This window comes from Bufo gargarizans, chromosome 7 (genome assembly GCF_014858855.1).
Source record: "Bufo gargarizans isolate SCDJY-AF-19 chromosome 7, ASM1485885v1, whole genome shotgun sequence".
NCBI classification, from domain to species: domain Eukaryota; kingdom Metazoa; phylum Chordata; class Amphibia; order Anura; family Bufonidae; genus Bufo; species Bufo gargarizans.
Genome location: NC_058086.1, coordinates 25,816,650 through 25,830,129, shown reverse-complemented (window position 1 = coordinate 25,830,129; position 13,480 = coordinate 25,816,650).

Below are 13,480 nucleotides of genomic sequence, written 5' to 3'. Positions count from 1 at the left end.
CATAGAGGCTCGTAACTCTTGTACCCCAGAACCTCAATGACTTGATGGCCGCTCTTCAAGAAGAGTGGGATGCCATGCCTCGGCAGACAAAAACGAGACTTGTGAACAGCAGTAGACGTTGTCGAGCTGTAATTGGTGCTGAAGCCCACATGACAAGTTTTTGAGACATTAACATTTTGTGGCGGTATACCCAGCACTGGTGTCATCTGGTGTTTCAATAAATTGTTTGAGATAAGGAAATCACCATTGCGACTTTTACTTAAATAGCCGACTTTCATGATATTATATCACTGGAGCGGGAATTTTACGTTTTCCATAAATTTCTCCCGAAAGCCAAATATACCTAACTTTTTGTGAGTAGTGTATGTACACAGTGACTCCATCAGCAGAATAGTGAGTGCAGCTCTGGAGTATAATACAGGATGTAACTCAGGATCAGTACAGGATAAGTAATGTATGTACATAGTGACTGCACCAGCAGAATAGTGAGTGCAGCTCTGGAGTATAATACAGGATGTAACTCAGGATCAGTACAGGATAAGTAATGTATGTACACAGTGACTGCTCCAGCAGAATAGTGAGTGCAGCTCTGAAGTATAATACAGGATGTAACTCAGGATCAGTACAGGATAAGTAATGTATGTACACAGTGACTGCTCCAGCAGAATAGTGAGTGCAGCTCTGGAGTATAATACAGGATGTAACTCAGGATCAGTACAGGATAAGTAATGTATGTACACAGTGACTGCTCCAGCAGAATAGTGAGTGCAGCTCTGAAGTATAATACAGGATGTAACTCAGGATCAGTACAGGATAAGTAATGTATGTACACAGTGACTGCTCCAGCAGAATAGTGAGTGCAGCTCTGGAGTATAATACAGGATGTAACTCAGGATCAGTACAGGATAAGTAATGTAATGTATGTACACAGTGACTCCACCAGCAGAATAGTGAGTGCAGCTCTGGAGTATAATACAGGATGTAACGCAGGATTAGTACAGGATAAGTAATATAATGTTTGTACACAGTGACTGCACCAGCAGAATAGTGAGTTTAGCTCTGGAGTATAATACAGGATATAACTTGGGATCAGTACAAGATAAGTAATGTAATGTATGTACACAGTGACTCCACCAGCAGAATAGTGAGTTTAGCTCTGGAGTATAATACAGGATATAACTTGGGATCAGTACAAGATAAGTAATGTAATGTATGTACACAATGACTACCAGCAGAATAGTGAGTGCAGCACTGGAGTTTAATGAAGGATATAACTTAGGATCAGTACAGTGTAGGATCATGCTCCTGTAAAAAAGGGAGAAAATTTCTAAGAGGAATGGAGCAATGCAATAGTATAAGAAAAGATGGTGAATACAAGCGTGTAATGAGACATGTCAGGAGAGGTCCTCTAACTCACAGGGTACGTTTTTATTAAGCGGGAAGTGCTCTTTAAAACAATGGCTGTTATGATTGAGTAGAAGCAATATTTGATGTTCTGGAATCCCCGATGTTGTATATATTGTATTGGAAGGGTCGAATATTTCTCTTGTAGAATTCAGAGAAAATATTAACGTAAATTTTCGGTCTTGATCATCCGAGGAACTCACTACTTGCTGGTATTTGGCTCGTCTCCAGCTTGGAGTATGAGCTGTATAAATAAAGTCTAAGCTGCTTAGCATGGATTGGAGACCGAAAGCCACTTGCTCCAAATATATGTGTTGAGGTTTTTGACTCCTTCATGTCGGAAGAGGCTGAAATGGGAGAAAAGCGACAAAAGTGTCAACCACAGTACTGAACCATAAGCATGCTCACAGCAGTGTTACTTTCACCACGTAAAGAGCATTTCCTCCTTAAAGGGGTTTTCCAGGTACACATTAAAATAAATGAATTGATTAATAGGCCAAACAATGGCCTTTGTTTTCACCCACCACAGTCAGTGGTTGGCTAAGTGGGCCTTTCTTGGCATGTCGATCCAGGGCAGAACGTGCAGAGCAGCTTCGGAACAGCAGCGGCATCGATGGAGGTAAGTAATGCTGCTTTCTGAATAGAACTTATGTCACCGCGTTTCATGGAGTAGGAAAAAACTAAATGCAGCTATTCCCTTTCTAGAAAAGCTGGATGCTGTCCAATATGGTCATCAACTTGAATTTGCAAAATCTGGAAGCCAACCCGTCAGAGCTGAAATGCATTAGAAATATTACTGACAACTCACGTGGGAGATGTAATGGTGGCCATTTTGGTTCTCACTCGGCTTTCCCAGAAAGATGGTTCCCACAAGGATTGTCAGCCAGATTTCCACGATGACACACCCATCCTAGATCTATAAAGTCGCAAAACTAGACATGCCTCGCATACCGAGCCCTGTGGTAAGGCTAAGGACGGCCATATTGGTTGTTATCCAACTTTTCAAGAAACAGATAATTAGGAAAAGGCCCAGATGTATAAATCTTTCTCTAAAGCATCATGCTCTTCAGCTAGGTGGAACATAGAATCTTTTTTTTTTTAACCCTTGCAGCTATGCTTATGCCAGGAGACGCCACATAAGACCACAGCGGCGGCAGAAAAGAGAGCATTCCTAAAATGCATGCATTATAAATCTGTGCCCACTGCATTGTGGGTGCTCTTGCAGGAGAAGCATGGTACAGTGCTTCTCCTTCTCAGTGGCGGATGTCAATCTTAAAGGCAATGGACACCTCTGAAATTTAGTTTACAATCTGCTCCTAGGTTCACTTTTTGCATGTGGACATGTCCCTCCTATTAATACACGAGGGATCAGTGCGTCCAGGATGCTGCTGTTTTCACTAGGTCTCATGCATTGCAAAACGTGTTTTCCTTGATTGATTTCTCCTTCCACAGCCTATGAGGGATCTCTCTAACTTGCTGACGAGTGTGTGCGATTTGCAGATTCTGCTTTCGCTCTAATCATATACAGGTCCTTCTCAAAAAATTAGCATATTGTGATAAAGTTCATTATTTTCTGTAATGTACTGATAAACATTAGACTTTCATATATTTTAGATTCATTACACACCAACTGAAGTAGTTCAAGCCTTTTATTGTTTTAATATTGATGATTTTGGCATACAGCTCATGAAAACCCAAAATTCCTATCTCAAAAAATTAGCATATCATGAAAAGGTTCTCTAAACGAGCTATTAACCTAATCATCTGAATCAACTAATTAACTCTAAACACCTGCAAAAGATTCCTGAGGCTTTTAAAAACTCCCAGCCTGGTTCATTACTCAAAACCGCAATCATGGGTAAGACTGCCGACCTGACTGCTGTCCAGAAGGCCATCATTGACACCCTCAAGCAAGAGGGTAAGACACAGAAAGAAATTTCTGAACGAATAGGCTGTTCCCAGAGTGCTGTATCAAGGCACCTCAGTGGGAAGTCTATGGGAAGGAAAAAGTGTGGCAGAAAACGCTGCACAACGAGAAGAGGTGACCGGACCCTGAGGAAGATTGTGGAGAAGGACCGATTCCAGACCTTGGGGGACCTGCGGAAGCAGTGGACTGAGTCTGGAGTAGAAACATCCAGAGCCACCGTGTACAGGCGTGTGCAGGAAATGGGCTACAGGTGCCGCATTCCCCAGGTCAAGCCACTTTTGAACCAGAAACAGCGGCAGAAGCGCCTGACCTGGGCTACAGAGAAGCAGCACTGGACTGTTGCATGTCATTCGGAAATCAAGGTGCCAGAGTCTGGAGGAAGACTGGGGAGAGGGAAATGCCAAAATGCCTGAAGTCCAGTGTCAAGTACCCACAGTCAGTGATGGTCTGGGGTGCCATGTCAGCTGCTGGTGGTAGTCCACTGTGTTTTATCAAGGGCAGGGTCAATGCAGCTAGCTATCAGGAGATTTTGGAGCACTTCATGCTTCCATCTGATGAAAAGCTTTATGGAGATGAAGATTTCATTTTTCAGCACGACCTGGCACCTGCTCACAGTGCCAAAACCACTGGTAAATGGTTTACTGACCATGGTATTACTGTGCTCAATTGGCCTGCCAACTCTCCTGACCTGAACCCCATAGAGAATCTGTGAGATATTGGGAAGAGAAAGTTGAGAGACGCAAGACCCAACACTCTGGATGAGCTTAAGGACGCTATCGAAGCATCCTGGGCCTCCATAACACCTCAGCAGTGCCACAGGCTGATTGCCTCCATGCCACGCCGCATTGAAGCCTCCTGGGCCTCCATAACACCTCAGCAGTGCCACAGGCTGATTGCCCCCATGCCACGCCGCATTGAAGCAGTCATTTCTGCAAAAGGATTCCCGACCAAGTATTGAGTGCATAACTGAACATAATTATTTGAAGGTTGACTTTTTTTGTATTAAAAACACTTTTCTTTTATTGGTCGGATGAAATATGCTAATTTTTTGAGATGGGAAATTTGGGTTTTCATGAGCTGTATGCCAAAATTATCAATATTAAAACAATAAAAGGCTTGAACTACTTCAGTTGGTGTGTAATGAATCTAAAATATATGAAAGTCTAATGTTTATCAGTACATTACAGAAAATAATGAACTTTATCACAATATGCTAATTTTTTTAGAAGGACCTGTATACAACCTGTATAATTCCCCTCATCTACAGCCCATGAGCTGTACTCCTTGAAAGCTTACCCCCCTCTCCACATCCTAACCTGCTGTATACAACGTCCTCCACCTCCCTGCTGGACTTATGTCAGATTCAGCAGCTTAGTGAAGGACTTACACATACTCTGTAGAAACAAAACGGTAGAAAATAGTTCAAGATGATGCTTTACGGTGGATTCTAAGGTACAGGATGAATAACTTAAACAATGGCTAAATGAATAAAAAAAATACTAAAGCAGTTATAAAAAACATATACAGTAAAAAAAACAACCACCGTGAAGTAAAGAGACAATCACTGAACCGGCAATCAATTTTAGGGCAAGTTCCTCGCCACCAGGTGGTACATACAAGAGTTCTAGTACAAGTAGTTCTCACATAGAGGTCTTCTTTGAAGCCTCTTACCGGCCACTTTTTTGGGCTCTGGCCGGCAACGAGGCGCTCACCTGAGAACTGATTGCAGGTTAAGTGATTGTTTCTTTACAATATGCTGTATGTGATCTGTATATATGTCTTTTCCTACTGCTTTGTAAACCTCTTATTCACTTAGCCATTGTTAAGCATAAACAGACGACTATCTAGAAAGTTGATTCATTTTGCATGAAGAAAGCAAATGAACAGGAAATTCAACACAAAGATGTGCGTAGCTTTTAACCCTTTCAGGGCGGCCAGTCAAAATCCAGACCAATTTGCTTAGTGTGCATAATGGTGGTGATACAGGGGAAAATGGCTGCCTCTATAAAAGAATGATTGGGGGGGGGGGGGGGGGTGTATATAGCCACACACAGTGGATATAAAAGTCTACACACCCCTGTTAAAATGTCAGGTTTCTGTGATGTAAGAAAAATTAGACAAATAAATCATTTCAGAACTTTTTCCACCTTTAATGTGACCTATAAACTGTACAACTCAATTGAAAAACAAATTAAAATCTTTTAGGTAGAGGGAAAGAAAAAAATAATATGGTACTAATACTTTGTTGAAGCACCTTCTGATTTTATTACAGCACTCAGTCTTTTTGGGGATGAGTCTATCAGCATGGCACATTTTGACTTGGCAAGATTTGCCCACTCTTCTTGGCAAAAACCCTCCAAATCTGTCAGATTGCGAGGGCATCTCCTGTGCACAGCCCTCTTCAGATCACCCCACAGATTTTCAATCGGATTCAGGTCTGGGCCATTCCAAAACTTTACTCCTCTTCTTCTGGTGAAGCCATTCCTTTGTTAATTTGGATGTTTGCTTTGGGTCGTTGTCATGCTGTAAGATGAAGTTCCTCTTCATGTTCAGCTTTCTAGCAGAAGCCTGAAGGTTTTGGGCCAATATTGACTGGTATTTAGAAATGTTCATGATTCCCTCTAGCTTAACAAAGGCCCCAGTTCCAGCTGAAGAAGAACAGCCCCTTGGCATGATGCTGCCCCCACCAGGCTTCACTGTGGGGATGGTGTTCTTTTGGTGATGGGCAGTGTTGTTTTTGGGCCAAATATTTTTTGGGATTATGGCTAAAAAGTCCAACCTTGGTTTCATCAGACCATAGCAACTTTTCCCACATGCTTTTTGGAGACTTCAGATGTGTTTTTGCACAATGTAGCCTGGCTTGGATGTTTTTCTTCGTAAGAAAAGGCTTTCGTCTTGCCCCGCTACCCCATAGCCCAGACATATGAAGAATACGGGAGATTGTTGTCACATGTACCACACAGCCAGTACTTACCAGATATTCCTGCAGCTCCTTTAATGTTGCTGTAGGCCTCTTGGTCACCTCCCAGACTAGACGTCTTCTCGTCTTTTCATCAATTTTGGAGGGACGTCCAGTTCTTTGTAATGTCACTGTTGGGCCATATTTTCTCCTTGATGATGACGGTCTCCACTGTGTTCCATGATATATCTAATGCCTTGGACATTGTTTTGTCCCCTTCTCCTGACTGATACCTTCTAACAATGAGATCCCTCTGAAGCTCTCTGTGGACCATGGCTTCTGCTGTGGGATGCGACTAAGAAAATTTTCAGGAAAGACCAACTAGAGCAGCTGCACTTTATTTGGGGTTAATCAGAGGCCCTTTACATGATGGCCGGTGTATGCTGACTCCTATGTAACAGGATTCTGAAAGTGATTGCTTAATTCTGAACACAGCTACATCCCCAGTTATAAAAGAGGGTGCGCACACTTATGCAATCACATTATTATAGTTTTTTTGGTTTTCTTCCACCTAAAAGATTCCAGTTTGTTTTTCAATTGAGTTGTACAGTTTATAGGTCACATTAAAAGGTGGAAAAAGTTTTGAAATGATTTATCTTTCTCTAATTTTTTTTTTTACATCACAGAAACCTGAAATTATAACAGGGGTGTGTAGACTTTTTATATCCACTGTGTGTGTAAAAAATATATATATATTCCACGGCACTCCCACAGATTGTAGTTAAAAAAAAAAAAAAAAGTATTCTTTTATCACTGAAACGTCATGGCGGTGATTAACCACCTCAGCCCCCCTAGCTGAAACCCCCTTAATGACCAGGCCACTTTTTACACTTCTGCACTACACTACTTTCACCGTTAATCGCTCGGTCATGCAACTTACCACCCAAATGAATTTTACCTCCTTTTCTTCTCACTAATAGAGCTTTCATTTGGTGGTATTTCATTGCTGCTGACATTTTTACTTTTTTGTTATTAATCGAAATTTAACGATTTTTTAGCAAAAAAATGACTTTTCACTTTCAGTTGTAAAATGTTAAAAAAAAAACGACATCCATATATAAATTTTTCACTAAATTTATTGTTCTACATGTCTTTGATAAAAAAAAAATGTTTGGGCAAAAAAAAGAAGGTTTGGGTAAAAGTTATAGCATTTACAAACTATGGTACAAAAATGTGAATTTCCGCTTTTTGAAACAGCTCTGACTTTCTGAGCACCTGTCATGTTTCCTGAGGTTCTACAATGCCCAAACAGTAGAAACACCCCACAAATGACCCCATTTCGGAAAGTACACACCCTAAGGTATTCGCTGATGGGCATAGTGAGTTCATAGAACTTTTTATTTTTTGTCACAAGTTAGCGGAAAATGATGATTTTTTTTTTTTTTTTACAAAGTCTCATATTCCACTAACTTGTGACAAAAAATAAAAACTTCCATGAACTCACTATGCCCATCACAAAATACCTTGGGGTGTCTTCTTTCCAAAATGGGGTCACTTGTGGGGTAGTTATACTGCCCTGGCATTTTAGGGGCCCGGATGCGTGAGAAGTACCTTGCAATCAAAATCTGTAAAAAATGACCGGTGAAATCCTAAAGGTGCTCTTTGGAATGTGTGCCCCTTTGCCCACCTAGGCTGCAAAAAAGTGTCACATCTGGTATCGCCGTACTCAGGAGAAGTTGGGGAATGTGTTTTGGGGTGTCATTTTACATATACCCATGCTGGGTGAGAGAAATATCTTGGCAAAAGACAATATTTCCCATTTTTTTTATACAAAGTTGGCACTTGACCAAGATATTTATCTCACCCAGCATGGGTATATGTAAAATGACACCCCAAAACACATTCCCCAACTTCTCCTGAGTACAGCGATACCACATGTGTGACACTTTTTTGCAGCCTAGATGAGCAAAGCGGCCCAAATTCCTTTTAGGAGGGCATTTTTAGACATTTGGATCCCAGACTTCTTCTCACGCTTTAGGGCCCCTAAAAAGCCAGGGCAGTATAAATACCCCACATGTGACCCTATTTTGGAAAGAAGACACCCCAACGTATTCAATTAGAGGCATGGCGAGTTCATAAAAAAAAAAATTTGGGGCACAAGTTAGCGGAAATTGATTTTCTTTTTTTTTTTTTTTTTTCTCACAAAGTCTCCCTTTCCGCTAACTTGGGACAAAAATTTTAATCTTTCATGGACTCCATATGCCCCTCACGGAATACCTTGGGGTGTCTTCTTTCCGAAATGGGGTCACATGTGGGGTATTTATACTGCCCTGGCATTTTAGGGGCCCTAAAGCGTGAGAAGAAGTCTGGAATATAAAAGTCTAAAAAATTTTACGCATTTGGATTCCGTGAGGGGTATGGTGCGTCCATGTGAGATTTTATTTTTTGACACAAGTTAGTGGAATATGAGACTTTGTAAGAAAAAAAAATCCATTTCCGCTAACTTGTGCCAAAAAATGTCTGAATGGAGCCTTACAAGGGGGTGATCAATGACAGGGGGGTGATCAATGACAGGGGGTGATCAGGGAGTGTATATGGGGTGATCACCCCCCTGTAAGGCTCCATTAAGACGTCCGTATGTGTTTTGCGGATCCGATCCATGGATGCGTGGATCCGTAAAAATCATACGGACGTCTGAATGGAGCCTTACAGGGGGGTGATCAATGACAGGGGGTGATCAGGGAGTCTATATGGGGTGATCATGGGTTAATAAGTGACAGGGGGGGGATGTAGTGTAGTGGTGTTTGGTGCTACTTATTACAGAGCTACCTGTGTCCTCTGGTGGTCGATCCAAGCAAAAGGGACCACCAGAGGACCAGGTAGCAGGTATATTAGACGCTGTTATCAAAACAGCGTCTTATACCTGTTAGGGGTTAAAAAAAAAATCGCATCTCCAGCCTGCCAGCGAGCGATCGCCGCTGGCAGGCTGGAGATCCACTCGCTTACCTTCCGATCCTGTGAACGCTCGCGCCTGTGTGCGAGATGACGCACAGATGCATCCAGGAGGAATAAATCAACCGCCTCCCGGACGCATCTGTGCGTTACATGGTCGGGTTAAAGAACACTTTTTTTTAAACTACAATCTGTCGGAGTGCCGTGGAATTTCTATTTATACGTAATCTTTGGATATAGGATTGTTTACAACACATACCAACTTGTCTCCTGAGGCATGGCATTCTACCCTTCTTGAAGGTCGGCTCTCAGGTCATTAAGGTTCTGGGCTACAGAGTTACGAGCCTCTACACGGAGTCACTGATCCCATAGGGCTTCAATGGAATTCAGGTCTGGAGAAAGTGCAGGCCACTTCATGTGAGGTGACCCAGTCTCCAGCAGCCGTTCTCTAATGATGCGACCTCGATGAGCTGGCGCATTGTCCTCCATGAAGAGGAAATTAGGCCGGTGTTTTTCATGCAGAGGCACAATGACTGGATTAATGATGTTATTCAAGTAGTCTGGGCTTGTCACTGGACCATTCACACCTGCCCACACTAACACCAGCACAGGCTCGTTTGGTGACAACAGTGGCTGATGCATAGCGCTCTCCTTGACGTCTCCAACATCGTTGGCGGGCATCATTTCTGCTCAGCGTGAATCGACTTTCATCAGTGAACAGCACTGGTCCCTCGTCCAGCGTAGATGCTCCCTGGCCTATGCAAGACGATGACGCCTGTGCCCGGTGGTGTGGTCAGGTATCCTTGCAGGTCTTCTAGCACGCAGACCACGCTGATGTAAACGGTTTCAAATGGTCTGACGTGACACTTGGGTGCCTGGAGTTGTGCAGCATTCATCATCTGATTCCACGGGGCATTGTATGAGAACATACTGCTTGAAGCTTGCCATTAAAGGGGTTGGCTCATCATGGGCAAAGGGGGCATATCGCTAGGATATCAATGCTCCAGACTAAAAAAAAATACCTAGTAGCCATTGGCTCCTGCACTGAAAAATGTAGGAGCCAAATAAAATTTTGTTATCGTGACAACGCTACGCCGATCAGATTGGCATAGGGTTGTTTCGATACCCAAATTTTGATTCGCTTTCGTCACCATAAAAAAGTATTGCGATACTCAATACCACACACACACACACACAAAAAAAAAAAAAAAAAGCTGCAAGCATTTCATGAAACATTCGGCCCATAATAGAACAGTCCTATCCTATTTTTTGGGGTGACAAGGTGACAAAAAAATTGCGAATCACATGGTTTTTATTTATTTATTTCTGTTACGGCGCTCACCACATAGGAGATATTTAATCATTTAATAGTTTGGACTTTTCGGACACAGCGTTATGTAATATGTTTATATATTTTATGTCAAATTGGGAAAGGGGGGGATTTAAAATTAATATTTTAGGGTACTTTCACACTAGCGTTTTTCATTTCCGGCATAGAGTTCCGTCACAGGGGCTCTATACCGGAAAAAAACTGATCAGTTTCATCCCCATGCATTCTGAATGGAGAGTAATCTGTTCAGGACGTCTTCAGTTCAGTCATTTTGACTGATCAGGCAAAAGATAAAACCGTAGCATGCTACTGTTTTATCTCCGGCGAAAAAAAAACTGAAGACTTGCCTGAATGCAGAATCCGGCATTTTTCCCCATAGGAATGTATTCGTGCCAGATCCGGCATTCAAAATACCGCAATGCCGGATCCGTCCTTCCAGCCTGCGCAGACCGGTAAAAATGTGTAAAAAGTACAAGACGGATCTGTCTGTCCGCATGACAAGCGGAGAGATGGATTCGTTCTTGCAATGCATTTGTGAGATGTATCCGCATCCTGATGCGTCTCACAACTGCTTTCAGTCACCTCCAGATCGGCGGATCAGACACGATGGAACTGCTTGCCGGATCACATTGCCGCAAGTTTTTTTTTTTTTTTACTTACTATTAGCCCCCTTAGGGGCTAGAACCCTTGTCCTATTCACCCTTAAGCCCCTTTCACATGGGCGAGATTGCCGCGTAGGTGCAATGCGTGAGGTGAAGGCATTGCACCCGCACTGAATCCAGACCCATTCTTCACTTCTATGGGGCTGTGCACATGAGCGGTGATTTTCACGCATCACTTGCGTTGCGTGAAAATCGCAGCATGCTCTTTGTTGTGCGTTTTTCACGCAACGCAGGCCACATAGAAGTTAATGGGGCTGCGTGAAAATCACAAGTGCGGATGCAGTGCGATTTTCACGCATGGTTGCTACGATGAAAGTCTATTCACTGTGTTATCTTCCCTTATAACATGGTTATAAGGGAAAATAATAGCATTCTTTAATAAAGAATGCTCAGTAGAAGGTCAATTGAGGGTAAAAAAATAAAAATAAAAAATTAATTAACTCGCCTCCTCCAATTGATCGCATAGCTGCCGATCTCCTGTTCTTTCTTCAGGACCTGTCAAAGGACCTGTGGTGACATCACTGTGCTCATCACATGGTACAGCACATGATCCATCACAATGGTAATGGACCAAGTGATGAGCTCAGTGACGTCACCACAGGTCCTGAAGAAAGAACAGGAGAACGGCAGCTATGCGATCAATCGGAGGAGGAGAGTTCATATGTTTTTTTAACCCTCATTGGCACTGCGCCACCAATGTTTGTTATACTAGGGTGTTGGGGGACTGCGCCACCAATGAAGATAACTGACCTGTTAATACAAATATAGGAGATGGGTGCCGGAATCAAATAGCCGGCACCTGACCTCTATGACAGGGAGCTGCGATCCGCTGCAGTTAACCCCTCAGGTACCACACCTGAAGGGTTAACTGCCTCTGATCACAGCTCCCTGTCATAGAGGTCGGGTGCCGGCTATTTGATTCCGGCACCCACCTCCTGTATTTGTATTAACAGGTCAGTTATCTTCATTGGTGGCGCAATGCACCCCCCCAGTATAACATACATTGGTGGCGCAGTGGCCACAGCCACAGCCCCTCCCCTCCTCCTCCCCCCGTCTCTCTTCTTATTGGCGGCGGCAGCACAGAGGGGAGGTAGAGACTCCTTCTCCACTGCGCTGCTGAGAAAAACATCGGCGGCGGGCAGAGAACTATCATCTCCTGTGCCCGCCGCTGTATTCAACTGCAGAGCTGCGGTGGCGGGTCTAGTCGCAAATGGCGACAAGACTAAAAAGTCTTGTCACGATTTGTAAATTCTAAGTCGCATTGATGACCATTTTGGTTGCCATCTGGAGACCTGGATATGCCCCCACTGTCTTATAGGGGCATATCGAGAACAGAGCCCCGCAAGGTGGTGGCTGGAGAACTCCGGTCCGGCCACCACCAAGCCGGCTCCCCATAGAGGTGAATGGCAGCGTACCGCATGCTGCCATTAATTTCTGTGGGGCCCGACGGAAATAGCAGAGCCAACGCTCCGCTATTTTCACCAGCCCCATAGAAAAAGAATGGAGGGCGGCTACGCATGCGCAGTGCACCCTCCTTCCCTTGCGGTGCTTCGTTCTCGATATAGGTGCGCGTCCCAGCGGTAGGACCCGCACCTATAAGACAGTGGGGGCATATGCTAGTGATATGCCCCCATTGCCCATGATGAGACAACCCCTTTAAGCTCCTTGTTAGAGAACAGCAAGTTGTACTGAAACATTGAACAGTTGGACATGTGCATGCAAAAATTTAGAGGTGGTCACCTGTAAAGGTTAGAGTGCATTTAAATTTCACCCACAAGCTAAATATCCTAGCTAACCTTTTGTGAATAGTAAATACATAAACAGGAGAAACGAGGTATGGCACAGCTCCCAGTGAAACCAATAGGCTGCGCATAAATGTGTTGGGTCTTCCAGAGGGAGAATACTCTTTGCAGTCGTCCTCAGCTGGCGGGCTCTAGCATCTCCTCAGCATGGGTCACTTTAGAGGGAGTCAAGTAGATGTTTCCTGACAAAGAACTCATTAAGAATATGAGAACAGGAATTTATGATGCAATTGCTTTACATACAGCCAAAGCAATCCTAAGAAAAAAATATAAATAATTTAAAATGAAGTCAAAAGCTCTCAGGATCTTGATGGGCTGAAATATTTATATTTTTTGGTTTAGAGTCTAAAATCAGGATCCACCTAGATCTCCGTAAGACACTTCAAACGAATTATACTATCCTATGTAGAAGGCCGGCTATAATGTATACTAGCGTACCCCTCCACCATTTCCAAAGCTGCCAAAAAGTGCCCTGGAAGGTCCTGTTCCTGACTTGACTCCCCG